Genomic DNA, 14,540 nt, shown 5'->3' on the forward strand with positions numbered 1-14,540 from the left:
GTGGAACTTCCCCATGTGTCACATCCTGCCAACACCCAGTTTTCCCTCCATAAGGGAAGTGCCTGATCCTCACGTATCCCTCAAACACCTCCTTGTCACATGTGCGCTCTTTACACATCCCCCTCCCCTCAATCTTGTGACTGCTGCTAGCCTCCCAAAACCTCCTCCCCATTCCATTGTTTTCCCCCTGACCTGGGTTCAACCTCTCTGGCTTGGACCTGCTTCCCTTGTTATAACTTGCCCAAACCAGTTCCATCCTGTTCTCCCCACCTCTGCCCAGTCCTGTGGTGACCTGCTCTGTCCCAATGACCTAACCCATAGATGCGTGTATGCTAATACCGACGTACAATGTGGCTTGCCAGCATTGCACGCGATAACCTTTTACATTTGACAGCTCTCCTGCCAGGCTTGATGCGGCTTGCCGACATCAACCCCAGAATCACTCCCACAGACTTCCAATTTTATTTTTTTAGATGCATTATTTTTGAAATACTGTTTTCACAAAATATACATTTTTTGTATGCATTTCAAATCCAAATGCATGTTTTTATCTGTTTTTTGAACAGGCAACTGTGACACAAAAAATTTTAAAGATTTTTTTTTTGGGGGGGGGAGGGAGAGTAGGTTGCTGAAACCATATATGTGAGCTACAGAAAAAGGGCTATGAACATATATCCTATGGCAAAAAAGATTCCTTGATGGTCAGTATTCAAAGTTATCATCAGCCTGCAGGTGGTTTGCAAGTGTCACTAAAATGTGCCCGCTCTTCTTAGGAACAAGCCTTCATACCCATTTACGAAATGATGCTATTATGAAATATATCCCTGATGAGTCCTTAAAAAAAAATGTTCTGAGCATTGCAGCCTCATATCTCCCGAGCAGAAATCAGCTTGCTTGTGTAGTGAGTATGCATGCAATCAACTTAGACCAAGCTTGTTCTCTTTTTTTTGGCGATAATATTTGAAGTACATCCACCCACACCAGAAGACAGGCACCGAAATGCTGCATAAGCTTCCTACATTTACAGGTGAAACTCGGAAAATTAGAATATCATCAAAAAGTGTATTTATTTCAGTAATGCAACTTAAAAGGTGAAACCAATATATGAGATAGATGCATGACATGCAAAGCAAGATATGTCAAGCCTTTATTTGTTGTAATTGTAATTATTTGTCATTAGGCGGGTCAATTATAAATGGAATGTAATTAATGAAATGTTATAGCGATGTTTATTTTTGTTTTGTTGTAACTATTTGTTGTATTACTGTGGAATTTCCAAAAGAAAGCATTTGTAAAAATAAACATAAAATAATAATAATATAATAAGTTGCATTACTGAAATAAATGCACTTTTCGACGATATTCTAATTTTCTGAGTTTCACCTGTAAAGCACACCTCCTTGCCAAGAATCCTAGGAACTGTAGTTTACCTGCCATGGGGCTACAATTCTCAGCACCCTTAACAAACTGTAGTTCCCATGATTCCTTTCTCGGGGAGGGGGGATGTGCCTTGAATCTGTGGTGTGTACAAAGTCTAAAAAGAGGAATAGTAGGCAAAAGTAGTTCTCAGAAGTGCCCAACCACTACCAATATTATTGTAACTCAACATATTTTGGAATGGAGGTCGCTTCTTCAGGAGCAAGATCAGACTTTCTGAAGCAACTCGCACAAATGTTGGTCTGTCTGTCTGAAACCAGGAGGAAGACTCAATTCTTCCTACTTCAGTTCCAAAATGCATTGAGTTACACTAAACATCAGCAGCTGGCACTTTTGAGAACCAGTTTCTCCCTCTGCTACCGGTATCTCTTCTTATAATATTTGCAGTACCACCTCCTGCTTTGCTGCATTTTTATATTTTCTTCCCCTTTTAATGCCAGCCTCAAGAGGAAATGAGCAGCATTTTCTGAAAATGAATGCTGTTAATGAATAATTTAAGTTCTCAGGGATGTCAAATGAGCTTTTACAAATATGTATTTTGCATTAGGCCTTCAGATAGGTTTACATATTTGGGGAGATATTTGTTCAATTTGTGATGAACATTTTAAACCCAGACTCCATACAGAGAATGCCATTGTGCGACACATGTGCCGTTAACAGCACTGGCAGTAGACATTCGAAATGAATTAATTTTCAACCAGAAACCGCTGCACTAAGACATTTTTGGAAACACGTCTTAGCCCATGATCATAGGTTTGATGAAGGAAGGAAGTAAATTTATGGTCTTGTGTTAAGTAAGAAATCATTGTGTGATCATGGCTGGCAAGAATGGCTCAACCCCCCCCCCCAAAAAAAACCCCACACTTTAGTGATACTAAATTGAGCCTGGAAACTAATTGGTAGCCAGTGAGGTTGAGTCAGAATAGATCAGGCATCCCCAAACTGCGGCCCTCCAGATGTTTTGGACTACAACTCTCATGATCCCTAGCTAACAGGACCAGTGGTCAGGGATGATGGGAATTGTAGTCCAAAACATCTGGAGGGCCGAAGTTTGGGGATGCCTGGAATAGATGCTATATATGATATGTTCTCAAACCATCTTGTCCTGGTCAGCAATCTGGCTGTTGAGTTCTGCATCAGCTACACTTTCCAAACCTCAAAGGCAGCCCCATGTACAGTATAATAGGTTGCAGTAACCCAGGGGTTTGGAATCTCCTTTCTTTTAACTTGAAGCCATTCATTTGAGTCCTGCCCTCCAGAGCAGGATAAAACAAACTTGCTCCATCTTCCATATCAAGGTGTGTGCGCGTGTGTTTGTAGGGGGTGTTGAATCAAATAAAGGTGTGGGGGTGTTGAACAAACTCAAGTGTTGTGTGTGTGTGTGTGTGTGTGTGTGTTGAAGCAAGCCAGAGGGTGTGTATTTGTGTGTGGGCAAGTAAAGAGGTGTTGAAGAGAAGCTTAAGGGCTCTGTGTGTGTATGTTGGGGTTGGAGCAGCCCTCTCTTCCCCTCGCCCCGTTCAACAAAGAGCAGCTGAGTGAAGAGACTTTCTTCCTGTCGCCGCGGCTGCTAACGCGGGTGGGCTGCTCGTTCCTCCCCCCCCCACCGCAAAAGCGGAGCACGCTGGCAGTAGCTTGGGAGGAAGAAGAGCAGCATCGTTAAGGGCTGCCCCCCTCCTCTTCGTGAAGGCAGCCCCTGTGCCTTCCCTGCTCCCTGTCAAACTTCTCCCCCTCCACCGCAGCTTGTAAAAGCAGGCTTTTGCAAGCGGCAGAGATGCTTCACAGAGCAGGGGAGGAGGGGCAGGCTCGCTTTTCCCGGAGCGGAGCTGCTTTGGAGGGAAGGAGGTGGAGCCATCCTCCGTGCTCACCCGAAAGCAGCAAAGAGGGAGAAAAGTCTTGGGTGGCGCTTGGATCCTGACCCGGGCTCCTGGAAGGGAGGGGGCGGTGGAGAAAAAAAGCAGAGGCGTTGCTAGCAGCCCTCTCGGCTTGCAATTGCAAGCGCAGCAGTAGCGGTGTCTGCAGCTGCCGCCGAGTTGCCCGCGCGCAGGGCGCGAGGAGGAGCCTGCGGAGGAAGGGGAGGAAGGAGGGACGAGGAGGTGGCAAGGGAGGGAGGGGCGCGTCTTGGCCAGGAGCAAGGCGAGGAGGCCGGCTGGGAGCCCGGACGGCTGGGAGCCCGGACGCGGAGCCGCCGCCGCCGCTGCAGAGGCCCCGACCTTGTCCACCTTCTCCTGCTCCTCCTCCGGCTGCTGCCCCTCTCAGCTGTTTTTTGCTTCTAGGGGGGCAGCTGCAGTGGCACGCTGGCGGTGGCTTGGGAGGAGGAAGGGCAGCCCCCATGCCTTCCCTGCTCCCTGTCAAACCTCTCCTCCTCCCCCCCGCAGCTGCCCCCCCCAGAAGCAAAATAACAGCTGAGAGGCGCAGCGCCATGCTACGCCTTCTAGGAGCAGGGAGGCGAGGGGCGGGCCAGTTAGGAGGGGGCGTCAGCGCCACGCCAGCCAGCCAATAACGCGGCACCTTGCTAGCCTAGCCCGCCCCTCTCCCCTCCTCCCCAGCCCCGAGCCCGGCAGCCTCAGAAAGAAAACAAAAGCGCGCCATAAGCTCAGGGGAAAGAAAGCCACCACAGGCGTGCCTAAGTGAACGTTCCGGCCCTGGGCGGGGGGCGGGCCACATCACGAGGTCTGCCGGGCCGGATTAGGCCCCCGGGCCTTGACTCTGACACCCGTGCTAACCTAACCCAGAAGCTACCGTATTTTTCGCCCCATTAGACGCACCTGACCATAAGACACACCTAGTTTTTAGAGCAGGAAAACCAAGAAAAAAATATTCTGAATCACACCCTCCTCAAATACAGCAGCTTGTATATACTGTATCCCAAGGGAATACATTTTTTTTTGCATACCTTCAAATATACATAGATATACATGTCATTTTCAATGCTATACATGTCATGTTCAATGCTATATAAGTCACTTACATTTATAATCATATTGTACTACTTTGACTATGTGTTTAATAAAATACTGAATTCTTGCATTGCAAAAAACGAAGATTATGGTGAAAAGTGAAAACCATGAATTGCAAAAAAAACAAAAACCCTAGAGCTTACAGAACAAAACCGACTTCAGATATGAAACCAGCATTTAAAGAGCATATACGAACAGTTGAAAAATATGCAAAAGAAAATGAAAAAATGAATAAAAAATTGCTCCATAAGACGCATTCGCTCCATAAGATGCACAGACATGTCCCCTTACTTTTTAGGAGGGAAAAATGTGTCTTATGGAGCGAAAAATACGGTACTTCCTCAGGCTGAAGGAGGACTGGCTTTCATGGTCATTTCTGGTGATGATGGCTCTGAAGAGATAAGGACTTCAAAGACGATTTCTAAAACAGGAATCCGAGTGTTGGTTCATGACCATACATAAGCCTTTAAAAGTCATTCAATGTATATGGCTTATAGGTTGATTAGGATTAATCACATGTGATCTGAAGTGTGGGTTAGATTCAGCTTGATATAACCAACATGCTTTACTCTAATTAATGCACGAAGGGGTTAAGACTATAGAGTAAGCTGTCCTGAAGGCTTAGCTAGGCTACAACCCCTCACCTTGGGAAGAAGGGTTACCAAATGTTTGTTCTTTCTCTTTCCAACATGTAACCCTACCAAGAAGGAGGTCTGGGTCTGGTTGCTCCAAGCCCAGACTGCTTGGCTTTAGCAAGCCATCTTTGTGTTTCTGTACAAGTAACACAGAAACACTTACCACTTTTTGTAAGTTAAACTCCCTGTCTTTTCTTGCTGCTGTATAGAAAAGCACACAAATCTGACATTTGAATAGTTTGTAAGTAAACCAGTTACAAAATGTGTGGCCTCTTTCTATGCTAAGGGAAGTCGGTAATTTTGGAAGAGACTTAGAAGGGGATATTTTAAAGGTCCAACACCCTGTATTTCCATGCTTTACTTTTGATGCACATTTTGTGATTTTAAATCTCTGCTGGGGCTCTCTCACTAAAGAGTACTTGCCCCAAACCTGGATCTAAGCATCCAGGGAATTCTCCTTTTATTCTTTAATCAAATTACTAAAAACAAACATGAAGTGTGTGTGTGTGAGGGGGGGGGCAAAAATGCTGTCCCCTAATGCCCTTTATTAACTGATGCTTCCTAGCAAATCTTCCTGGTAAATCTTTTAAGGACCAAACAGTTTTGGAATACATAGTCTTGCTCTTACCAGACTACAATCTTCATCTTCATAAGAAGAGGAGACAGAATTCATTAAAGCTGTAATCCTAAATATTCTTACTAAGGAACAAATCCTACTGAGCATGTCTTTGTCTCTGGACAACAAATGTGGGATCTTTTATCTGTATTTATTTGCCATTCAGTTTCTTGCTCTCTTCTTCTTTCCCTATATCCATCCCTTTCACCCTCTTTCCTATGCAATTCATTTTATAACAAAATGCCAATCAGTATGAAAAAGGATACAAAATCTGGCAAGATGTCACATAGTACAACCATTGACGCACACGGCGAAAAAATCCTGATTTAACTTTCCCCTTCTCCACACAGCTTTTATTTTGTTCATGCTTTCGGTTCTCCACAACTCGTTTCCCTGACAAAATATTCTGTAGTTCTCTTGCTTAACCTCCTGAGAAGAAACAAGATGAAAATGCAGGAAATAACTAGCATTTTCAAGTCCCTGTGAGGTACATCTGTTCTGGGCACGGAAGTGACAAATTGCATATTTATTATCTAGAATCACACTTATAGCAAAAGGGACTAGGTGTTGTACAATCCAATTATTAAGACACACCAACGCCTTAATAACTCATATGCTTCATGGCCTGGATCCAATACAGGAATGGAGTGCACTTTAAAACCACTAACCTGATGTTATGATGCAAGTTAAGCCTGTCATGAAGTTTGGCTTCTATCAGCCTCCTCCAGCCTGGTGCCCTTCAGAGGTTGCTGGATAAAACTCCCATCATCCCTGATCATTGGCCATGCTGGCTGGGGCTGATAGGAGTCATAGTCCAAAACATCTGGAGGGCATCAGGTTAGGGAAGTCTGGTTTATACAGATGATCATATGAAGCTGCCTGGCGCTGAGTCAGATACTCCATCTAGACCAATATTTTGGCCACCTCATGAGAAGAGAAAGCTCCCTGGAAAAGACCCTGATGCTGGGAAAGTTTGAGGGCACTAGGAGAAGGGAATGGCAGAGGACAAGATGGTTGGACAGTGTTCTCGAAGCTACCAACATGAGTTTGACCAAATTGTGGGAGGCAGTGGAAGACAGGAGTGCCTGGCATGCTATGGTCCATGGGGTCACGAAGAGTCGGACACGACTAAACGACTAAACAACAACAACAGACCAATATTGTCTTCTCTGACTGCCAGTGGATATCCAAGTTGTTAGTCAGAAGTCTTCCCAGCCTATACCTGAGCATTGTTGCTGTTTTTTTTAATGGAGATGCAAGGAATAGTGGTCAAATCCAAAGAATCCTGGGAACTTTTATTTGTTACAGGTGTTGGGAACTCTAGTTCTGCAGGAGATAAACTGCATTTCCCAGGATTCTTTGGGGGAAGTCATGTGCTTTAAATGTATGGAGTGGATATGACATCTGGGACCTTTAGTAAACACAGCATGTGCTCCGTCACTAAGCAAAGTGACTTAGACAAATATATGACACTGAATTTGAATGCATGCACACACGCCCAGCACCAGACTTAAGATTAGGGTTTGGGACCTTGTGTCCCTCCAGATGTTGCTGGACTCCCCAACTCCCACCATCCCTGACCATTGGTCATGCTGGCTTGGGATGAGGAGGGGTGGAGTCCAACAGCATCTGGAGAGTTACAGGTTCCCCCACCCCTGGGTTAGATGTATTTGCGGATGGTGTTCTAGTTTGACTTGTTGGAAAAGGACGAGAGGCTTTATTTCATAGGTCAAAAGGCATATCCACACTGGACTCCATCTCAGTGCTGTCCCAGTCCTTTCCACCTTCAATCTTGGCCATTTCTGGACTTTCCAAGGAACGTCAAAACATTACATTATACCTGAAGGAGCGTCTCCACCCCCATCGTTCTGCCCAGACACTGAGGTCCAGTACCGAGGGCCTTCTGACGGTTCCCTCGTTGCGAGAAGCCAAGTTGCAGGGAACCAGGCAGAGGGCCTTCTCGGTGGTGGCGCCTGCCCTGTGGAACGCCCTCCCATCAGATGTCAAAGAGAAAAACAGCTACCAGATTTTTAGAAGACATCTGAAGGCAGCCCTGTTTAGGGAGGCTTTTAATGTTTAATTATTTTATTTCATTTTTCTGTTGTAAGCTGCCCAGAGTGGCTGGGGAAACCTAGCCAGATGGGCGGGGTATAAATAATAAATTATTATAATAATAATATTATTATATGTTTTAGGCGGGGGGAGATCTGGGATAATACTGGGATGAGGAGGACATCATATGGATGTCCCTACATTAGTGGGGAGACAGACTGGCTTGAATCCGCATTTTGCTATGGTGTGAAATCCAGAGACACATATACACACACCAGTCAGCAAGCAAAGAGCCCTTGAAAACTCCCCTCCATTTAGCCTTTAAGACAGCCAATTAACATAAAGTGTACATATAGCAAACACACGGTCCACCCAGCACACTCATTCATCCAAGGGTTGAACTGTTTGAGAGGACAGTGAGATTTGGGAGCGAGTTGTAATGGTGAGGGCACAGCAAGCCCCCCTTTTCTTATTTTAATAGGAAAATCATAATGTCTGAAGCAGCCCTCTGGTATCAGAAGTCTTGCAAATTAGTACTAACTGCTCTTGTTAAATAATTTCCTGCACTGTGATAGTAGGAATGAAGGCAGAGTAAGATACATGGTGCCTATTAATTTCTTCAGCCAGGCGTTTAAATCCAAGCAATAATGACATACCCAGCTCAGGATCTCCTGTAAGACATAAATTTGAATTTCTGCCTGGGCATTTGAGACTCGCACTGTGGGGAAAATTGCAAAGATACTGGATGTAGGCAAGGGGTCTACCGTAGCTGTAGTGTGCATCTTGCAGTAGGAAAGATCTCCCTGCTATTAGACTAAGAAATGGCCCTCTTTTGCGTGTGGGACCACCCTGTACTATATGATCGGTCCAACTAATGTAACGGGTGCATTGGCAGTTGACGACATCAGTGGTACACAGCACGGAACTGCAGCCATATGCAAAGCCACAACTGTTCTAGAATAGTGAACCAAGTGGTTTCTGTGGTACACTGGGTTGCAACCTTCAAGCTTCAAGCTGCAGTCTTAAAGTACACTTGTTAGGGAGCAAGCACCATTGGATTTAAACAGGACTTTTTTCTGAGCAAAGATGCTTACGATTATTTATTTTAGTTCATATTTGGCTGAGAACATTGCACTGCATGCTGGTTGTTCAGTCTGATTAATAAGCAAAAGCTCTCTCGTTTCCCCCTTTTAGGAGTTCGTACCTGTCATTTTCTTTCCTCAACCCCAGAGTTTGAGCAAGAGGAAGGGGTTGCAGTTCCCTCGATTTTCCTTGGGAGTTAGCCTCATTCTTCTTAAAAGGTAAAGGGACCCCTGACTGTTAGGACTCTGGGGTTGCGGTGCTCATCTTGCTTTACTGGCTGAGGGAGCCGGCATACAGCTTCCAGGTCATGTGGCCAGCATGACAAAGCCGCTTCTGGCGAACCAGAGCAGCACACGGAAATGCCATTTACCTTCCCGCCAGAGTGGTACCCATTTATCTACTTGCACTTTGACATGCTTTCGAACTGCTAGGTTGGCAGGAGCAGGGACTGAGCAACAGGAGCTCACCCCGTCGCTCACCCCGTCGCAGGGATTTGAACCACCGACCTTCTGATCGGCAAGCCCTAGGCTCTGTGGTTTAACCCACATTGTTCTTACTGGAGCTTTATTCCTCCAAACTTGGCCCTGAAAGCACGCTCTTTTCTTTCAGAACGATTGGTTTTATGTCTATTCACATTTACGCAGATACAGTTGATTGAAACTTATACAATTTTTTACCTCATTTTTCTTTAGCTGGGTGACAGCTATGGTAATAATTCGCATAAGTTGTTGAATGGATTGTGTCTGGCAGAAGGATACAGTATAGAAGCCATCTATTTAATCCAGTCTAGTCTGTATCTTGTATAGTTTTGTGTCCTACAAAATGATATGTATGTTTGTTTTCAGAGTAACTATTTTTACAACATCTCTGAAAAACAAAACAAAACACTGTGATGAGTCAGAAAGTTGCTTCTTTTTGTCTTTTTTTATTGTTTGGAATGGCAGTAGATACATTCAGTCTCTTCTCTCTTAAAAATTCATATTTGCTCTGGGAATTTCTGTAGCCTCAAGGCAGTACACTTATGAAAAGTACATTAAAAATCCTTAGTCACATTAACAATCATACAGGGATGTTTTTGGACTGGCTGAGTTTTAGAAGTTCTCTCTAAATCTGACATTTCATGTTTCATTTTGGTTTTCACTTCACAAGTTGTCAGACTGCATACATGCCTTCAAGGTACAAGACAATTGGCCTTGACAATTTCCTTTTCAGATTTGGCTACCAAGACATTTCAGTTGTTTAACCACCTCACACTTTAGTTACTGTTCTTTACTTACAATGCTTTGATGAAGCCAGTCTTTTAACCTTTCCCCAAACAAATGAAGACTTTATCTGGAAAGCACAATTAGTCCTGACAAACACCGGATCCAAAAAGAGGGACGTTTAGTGGGTTTGAAAAGACTTGTTTTTAAAACATAGTTTGATTAACCTTTTAGATATGCCATGTAGATAAGAAAGGGCATGATTTTAAACCATGCTGGCTGGAAGAGAAGGGGAAATAAAAATTAGTAAAATTTAGGGCTCTCATCAGAGTAAAAAAAGAAGAAAAAAGACCTGGTCTACATATGCATCAGAATTAGGTGGCAAAAGACTTCATTTCAGACTGCAAGTGGGTGATCACTTTTTTTTTTTTAAAAAAAGCTATCTTAAAAATGACCTGCAAATGGAAAATTATTCAATAATTGAGCTAAAATATTTCTTCTAGGTCTACTAGTTGTACATTTTAAAGGTACTTATGTACATGAGAAATATCCAGAAGTGTTAGGACCAGACTATGGGGCAAAATTGTGTGTTTGTTTGTGTGTGTGTGTGTGTACGTGCGTGTGTGAGAGAGAAGTCATGTATGTTTCCAATGGGAGAGAGTGAGCTATCCCATGCAGGGCCAAGTTATCAATTGCAGGAGTCAGGCTATTCCCCCTGTAGCACTCCTCTTGCTTGGCTCAGGTGTTCCTGGTGTTCCTCAGGTGTTCCACCCCATCCCACCTCAGGCTTTCTAGTGTGAGATTGTATGCTGAATTCAAACCTGAGACCTCCTGCATGTGAAATATAAGCTATTTCACACCACAAGGGCCACATGCTCCTATTATTAGGTTTGGTGTGGAGGCTGAAGGTAGACAAATGTCCCATGACATGCCTGATTGTGGCTGAGTGAGTGGTTAGGGAACTGCTCATAGCTGCCAAGTTTTCACTTTTCTCACGAGGAAGCCTATTCAGCATAAGGGAATTTCCCTTAAAAAAAAGGGATAACTTGGCAGCTATGGAACTGCTTTGTGTAGGTTTAAGTCCAGAGGCTCCTTCTTTTCTACCCCTGACATGTTTCTGATCAGGCATTCAAATGGTGCATGGGATCATATTGCCCTGTTCACCCCCCTGGGGCATAACTACACACCTCTTGCTTCCAAACGTCAAGCTCAAGATGAGGACCTTCACACCCAACAACAAACCATAGCTTCAGATTGTAGTTTGTTGGCAGTAAAGAAACCATAGTTAAGCTTCTGAGCAGGGTTCTCACATAACACTAAGCCATATGTGACCTCTTTATAAGGGTCCCAAGTGTTTTCAGAGCACCAATGCCTCTTATTTCTCAGAGGCAACTGGTAAGCTTATTACTCTGGCAAGCTCAGGAGGCTCTCATCCCCAGAGATGCTTTATGAACAGTTTGTTCAGTTTCACGGTTCCTATCACCCTGTTCCTCAAAGTGCAGTCATGGTTCTGCTGTAATGATTCTATTTCTGCTCAGGCCTGGCTCTAGGTGTAGTCCCGGTGGCGAGAGTGAGGTGTGGGTCACAGGACTTGCCCAGTAGCACAGCGTCCTGGTTTTAGGTCTGAAAAAGTTGGATGGTATGCACCTTCAGTTTAATTATTATGGGAAGCATCCAACTCCGTGGAATATGTGCCCAAGCCAAGCACAGCCAAGATGGATTCATTCTTGTCAAAGAGTTTCTGCCAGGCCCTTTGGACTTGGAGTGGTACAATAGAAATGTGTTTTAATTTTTGCCCTTTCTCTAAGAGCGCCACTGGCTGAACCTCTCATTTTCTCAGAAATCTCCTTTGACAGATCGCCTCATTCAAAAGTCAACCTCAGTTAACTGAAATGAAAAAGAAAGAGATTGAACTTCAATGCAGCCAGAGAAATCACTTCTCTCATTTGCCAACCACACATTAGCTCTGGATCTCTGTGGAATAAAATAGATATGAAGGTATCAAGCTGATGTTTCAAGCACTCAAAGCAGTGTATCTGCCAATTATTACTGCTATTATTATTTTTGCAGAAGTTGGAATTAGGCTACTGAGGAAAGACATCTGGCCACAAAATTGGATTATGGATTACATTAATTATCTACCAGGACAAAATGCTTCTTTGTATGTATATTAGAAAGTGGTGTGTTGTCTCTGCTTCTTCTAGTCTTCTCTTAGTCTTGTATGGATTTTCTGCTTTTGTATTTTTTTGTTAATTTCTACCTCTGTATTAAATTGTGGTTAGCACAGTCCCATCAGTGGTACATGGTCTTTGCATGCATGAACCTTAGTTTATCAAAATTACACATACACAGAGGTGGGGAGCTTAATAATATTTAAAAGTGCGTATACCAGCTCTCTGAGTGCTCAGAACACTTAACATATGTTATTGGCTTGGAAAGACTCCCATGTACATAATTCAAGCTTTCTGGTGGTTGGAGCGCTTCCATACATGATTAGCACAGGAGACCTAAGAAGGAATGACAAGCAGCCCACATAGCTGTCCATGTGGCTCTTTGGGAAGCAGTCAGAGAGTATTGTGTCTCCTGGGCCAGTTAGGACCCACACAGAAATCTCAGCTGACAGAGGTTATGGAGGAAGTTGCATTCAATTCTCACTGCTTTGTAAGCAGGCCAGTCTCAGGCAGAATTGTGGAGCAAGAAGGTTGCTAATGTGCTATGCTAGTCATTTGTTTAGGAGGAAACCGATGCATTTTATTCAGCGTAACAGGTTTAGGAAATACATCTTGGATACAAATTGTGGATTTATGACATTACAATTTTAAATATTACTGACAATTCTGTTGTGGGTTAGTAGTACAGTGTTATTTTGGCTTTGCTGGTGGTTCTGTTCCTGTTCTATATTTCTTGTATATTTATGCTGTTCAATTAAAACAATTTTTTAATAAAAAAATCCATGTTATACATAATTTTATACATTGTGTATCATGTCCTCTTTGCTTTTGTTCTTTCTTCCAAAAAAACCTTTCATTTATAAGAAAGACACTCCCATGCTCCTGTTCATCTTAGTTGCCTGTTTGTGTGTCTTTCCTCTTTAGAGGATGAGAAGATCGGAGCTGTTTCCTTTTAATTCCAAACACAGAAGTTGTTTCCCTTCTCTGCTGTGGAACACTGAGTTGACATTTTCAGAAACCTTCCTAGCATGACCTCAAGATCCCTTTCCTGAGTGAGACATTTTTCATCCCAGTATGCATCGCTTTGACCTTTCGTTGAGTTTCACCTGCCATTCTGTTGTCGACATAAGCAGTTTGGAGATACCCTTATGGAACAATCTATAATTTGTGTGAGATGTTACCAGCTTGAAAAAGGTGGTGTCGTTTGAAAACTTGGGTATGTCAGTGAAAACAATAGCAAGCTATTTGTTATGTACTGAGCTGAATCCTAGAACAATAGGATTCAGAATCAGCGGGAGCTACCCAATCCAACTCCAGGTGGAAGTGAATCCGCAACCTGATTGGCCTGCTGGAGCAGCCAATCAGGCGGCTGGCAGAAGTGAATCTGCTACCTGATTGGCCTGTAGGAGCAGCCAATCAGGCTGCAGGCAAAAGTCAATCCACAATATAATTGGCCCACAGGTGTAGCCCTGAAGTAGCCAATCACGCAAGGCCCATTGTGTAAATAATGTATATAAGCAGATGGTTTTGGGAAAAGAGCCATTCGTCTTCTCTTCTCCTCCTTGATGACTATGAGCTGAATAAAGAGCATAAAATTCACTCTTGACTCCGAGTATATTTCACTGGCGACGAAGGTGGGATCCTGCTGAGCTGACCGCCACCACGCACTGCACCGCAGCACCGCCACCTGCTGCACCGCTGCATCGCACCGTGCATCCAGGCTTCAGCTCCAGGACTCAAGGAACCCAGAATGGCAACCGACAGCAGCTTCTCGCCATTCAAACCAGCATCAGGAGACTGGGAAGGGTACGCCGCCCGTTTCAACTTCCTCCTGCAAGCGAAAGAAGTCACCAACGATGCCATGAAGAGGGCGACATTCTTCAGCGTCTGTGGAGAGGAGACGTTTGAAATCGCCCGGGCTCTCCTTGCACCTAGAGATGTCGCTACCGTCTCTTACAAAACAATAATGGAACGGCTGAAGGAGCACTTCTCACCACAGCCCTCGGTGGTAGCTTGCCGAAATGCCTTCTACGCAAAACGGCAAGCCCCGGGGGAAACCATAACTGGGTTTGTGACCTCCCTCCGCCAAGCCGCCCGGTTATGCAACTTCTCAGAATTGGAGAACATGCTTCGTGACCGCCTCATCGGTGGCCTGAGGGACGAGATGTTGCAACGACGCCTCTACGCCAAAAAAGACCTCACGTTCCAGATTGCTCTGGAGGAAGCCCTGGCAACCGAAGCCGCCGAGAGGTCAACGCAAGAGGCACGACCGGCCCCGCCATCCCAACCGAGGGTCTACCACGAAGACCTCACCGACGAATCCGAATCTGACAGGGAGGAAGTACACCGAGTACAGCGGCGCACTCAAGCAGCACACACACCACAGC

Source organism: Zootoca vivipara, chromosome 3, assembly GCF_963506605.1.
Source record: "Zootoca vivipara chromosome 3, rZooViv1.1, whole genome shotgun sequence".
Classification (NCBI taxonomy): domain Eukaryota; kingdom Metazoa; phylum Chordata; class Lepidosauria; order Squamata; family Lacertidae; genus Zootoca; species Zootoca vivipara.